This window comes from Cupressus sempervirens, chromosome 11 (assembly GCF_028749045.1).
Source record: "Cupressus sempervirens isolate cs-2001-9-10 chromosome 11, ASM2874904v1, whole genome shotgun sequence".
In the NCBI taxonomy this organism is placed as follows: domain Eukaryota; kingdom Viridiplantae; phylum Streptophyta; class Pinopsida; order Cupressales; family Cupressaceae; genus Cupressus; species Cupressus sempervirens.
The window spans coordinates 785,744,678-785,748,988 of record NC_143128.1 but is presented as its reverse complement, the minus strand read 5'-3'; the positions used below and the strand labels follow the sequence as shown (position 1 = coordinate 785,748,988).

The following is a 4,311-nucleotide window of genomic DNA, read 5'->3' as shown; positions in this document are numbered from 1 at the left end:
GTAAAATTCCTTTCAATGTTATGGACTAAATTGATGTAAAAATAACAAGAGACACAATGCATCAAAGTTCCTGCCAATAGTTGGAAAAGAAGGAAAATTAAGATTTATAGGTAGAAAGGAAGGATATGAAAAGAGAGCTAAAAAAGAGAATGATATGTTATTATATGGACAATTCAAGGTAGAATGATAAAGAGACTTGAAGGGAATTTTAAAAATATTAATAATTATATTATCTTACGAAATATATAAATAACAATAGAAATTATATTATATAAATAGACTAGTCATTTCTACCAATTCAATTATAAGTTGAAATATTTGATTCATAAAAAAAAATTGTTGATTACTTAATTCAAACTACCAAAATATCTAATTAGTTTGAGGGGTAGTATTAGTTTTACAATTTTTAAAATGGTATAAAAAAATTAGAATAAGATTGTAAAATAGTCGCTAGTAATATATAGTGTAAACTTAAAGAAATAATATTTTACAATGACACAAATAAACATCGATGTAAAACTATTCAATAGATTTAAAATAAGAAATATAAAACATTTAATTCTATATTTAGAAAAATAGATAGTGATAATTAATATTGATTGGACATTCATTATGAGGTGGAAGATAAAAATGATTTTTTTTTGAAAAGTTAATCCACTTGTCATAAATGTGGAAAATGTAAAGTTGTAATTAATGGATTCATTAATGCATGATAGACTTGTTAGAACATATTTGTATTTTCTTACAAATGACAAAAATAAACATCAATGTAAAACTTGAAAAGTTAATCCACTTGTCACAAGTGTGGAAAAGGTAAAGTTGTAATTAATGGATTCATTAATGCATGATAGATTTGTTATAACATATTTGTATTTTCTTACAAATAACGAAAATAAACATCAATGTAAAACTTGAAAAGTTAATCCACTTGTCACAAATGTGGAAAAGATAAATTTGCAATTAATGCATTCAAGACAGACTTGTTAGAAAAAATATTTGCATTTTTGTTAGAGAAAATCAAATTTTCTCCCTACCAAAAATAGTATGGTACAATACAATGAATGAAAAATGTGATTTATAAAATAATAATAAATTAGAAAAAGATATAAACATTTGAAGTTTCTTTTAATAGAATACGATTGTAAAATAGTCGCTAATAATATATAGTGTAAACTTAAATAAATAATATTTTACAAATGACACAAATAAACATTGATGTAAAACTATTCAATAGATTTAAAATAAGAAATATAAAACATTTAACTCTATATTTAGAAAAATAGATAGTGATAATTAATATTGATTGGACATTCATTATGAGGTGGAAGATAAAAATGAATTTTTTTTTGAAAAATTAATCCACTTGTCATAAATGTGGAAAATGTAAAGTTGTAATTAATGGATTCATTAATATATGACAAACTTGTTAGAACATATTTGTATTTTCTTGCAAATGACAAAAATAAACATCAATGTAAAATTTGAAAAGTTAATCCACTTGTCACAAATGTGGAAAAGGTAAAATTGTAATTAGTGAATTCATTAATGCATGATAGACCTGTTATAACATATTTGTATTTTCTTACAAATAACAAAAATAAACATCAATGTAAAACTTGAAAAGTTAATCCACTTGTCACAAATGTGGAAAAGATAAAGTTGTAATTAATACATTCATGACAAACTTGTCAGAGAAAATATTTGTATCCCTATCAAAAATAGTATGGTCCAATAAAATGAATGAAAAATGTGATTTATAAAATAATGAAAAATTAGAAAAAGATATAAACATTTGAAGTTTCATTTAATCTTTTAAATCCTATGAGTTGATTGGTCAATTGAATTCAAAAATTGAATTGAATGATTCTAATACTTCCTAATGAACTAATAATACTTGTATATCAATCATTACACTAAGGACATTAATCAAATCTGACTCAAAACATAAACAAAAAGAACATAGATGTGCAATTTTCACTATTGTACTATTAATTAAATATTAAAATTGAGACTTTTCTAACCCAAGCTGGGATATCTAACAAAGATAGTGCAAATATCTATTTCTAGTTTCTATTTTTTAATAATATAATGATATGTACTCATATGAAGTTTTAAAATTACTATAAAAAAGGGATGGAGATATTTTCCACAACTCATCAAATATTGATATTGCTATCACGACTCAACTCCATAGTTTCCAAATCAAACTTATTGACCCATGTTCCAAGAGTGGTTCACAAGAACCCATCTCTAGTGAGAATGAATGAATCACTTAAGGTCCGTTTGGTTGCGAGAATTGGTCAATGCGGAATTCAACTATGTTGGAATAAGCTCTTTTCCAAAATTCGCGCATTCTAAAAATAAATTCTGGAATATCATTTGGAGGTGTTTGGTTGTCCCGAAAGAGGAATTGGTAGATGACTATTCTGTGTTTGGTTGCATCAATAAAAATAGAAATTAGAATAAGTTTTTTTTTAAAAATCTTAATATGAATTTATAAAAAATATTTTTTTGTTAAGTTTTTAAAAGTCAAATAATTTACTACCCTCTTCATTATAAATTGATTTTATAGTAAGAAAGGTATATCACATATTTCACTAATACCGAGTTAAACATGTTTCAAAATTTAAAAAGTTTAAATATTTAGACCTCTCTTATCCACAAATATATTTGCTTGCTTAGCCCACTGAAAGCAACCAAGTTTAATCAATTTGCTTTCTCATACCCATGTTTTTGGATAAATTCATTGGATTTTAATCTAGTTATTTTAAAAGTATATTCAATATTGCCTAAAATTGTTTCCATTATAAGCGTAGTTTTTTAATATATATGTTTATTGCTAAAGAAGTCAAAAGTTACAATTTTTAATTATAAATATTTGACAACATTTTTTTAAATTTTAATTATTTTTAAAGAATCTGATTATAAATACTATTGTATGCATAAAGAATATAAACAATTATGTTAAATATAACTATAAATTTGAATATAATATCAAGACTAAAATTATTTTATTTTTGGCTAAGAACCGTCAATGACTAATAGCCTTAAACTGTGTTTGAAGGAAAGTTGAAAGATTATTCCCGTCCTTATCAAGGGAGATGCCACCTATCTCTCCTTTTTAACAAACACAAACATTTTTGTTTTAAATATATATAAAAAGTAAAATATACGATATTTGAACCTAGTTTTATTTTGAAGGCTAAAGATAAGATTTATTCATAAAGTTAATTTTAACAAAAGTTTTGATTAGGTAAATACGGGTTTTGAAAGGTCTCAAAACCTTGTACATCAAATCTAAAAATATTACAATATAAGGCCCAAATAGTAGTGTGATTCGCCAAACAAAGATAGGGAACAACCAACAAAAGTTTATAATAAATATCTAGTTTGATATTAGACATATTGTTATCGATAAAAATCCTTATACAAATTAGAGCTATGCATTTTTTTGCATATGTTCCCAACAAATAAATGCACTTAAAAGACAAACAAGACATCATAAAAAGTAAATTTTAGTCTTCTGACTATTGCAACACTTGCAGCCTACTCCAGCTTTCTAACTATTGCAACACTTGCACTCTACTCCATCATCAAGCATTGTACTTGTTTGTGCTTCACTAGCCCATTGAAAGAATCCACATCCATTGTATCCCTAAATAGCAAATCTTCATTGGTTCCTAGTATAATAATTATTTATTCATTATGCTAATTTCTAAGAAAATTAATAATGACTTTTTTCTTATTTGGGCAAGGCCAAAATTTACGCCCAAGATTTTTTTTTGTGTGGGAGATTTTCAACAAACATAGGCCAACACCACATCGACATGTTGGCACATTGATCAAAGCCATCGACCCTACAACATAAAAAACACATTAGTTATATGAAAATACACATAATATAATAAAAGTCTTTTAAATCACTATACAAAACCTTTATAATCATTATTAAAAGCCTATTTAAATATTAATTTATATAGCCAAGCATTGAAATGCAATTGGATCGTTATATCAAGTGATATGAAATCCTAAAAATGGTAAGTATAGCATCTCCTACTGTTGCATTATTTATGGGAGTGAAGAATCAAACAATAGGTTGTTGAAAAAGAGATAAAAATGTGACTAGAAAGAAGATATCAACATTGTCCAAATTAAGACATTATCCATAGGAGCCAAACAACACAAGAGTTAGTAATGTTGATGTAGATATTACTAAACAGCATAAGAGTTAGTAATGCTGATAGGAGTCAAACAACACAACAATTGAGAATTAGAAGACATGTAAAATGGCAAGATCAGGTCACAGCAACG

General features: G+C 25.6%; 1 pseudogene; it reads right to left on the bottom strand.

The window, feature by feature from the left end:
• Positions 1 to 3,000: 3,000 nt before the first annotated feature.
• On the bottom strand, positions 3,001 to 3,132 carry LOC149531944 (U6atac minor spliceosomal RNA; annotated as a pseudogene).
• Positions 3,133 to 4,311: the final 1,179 nt, after the last annotated feature.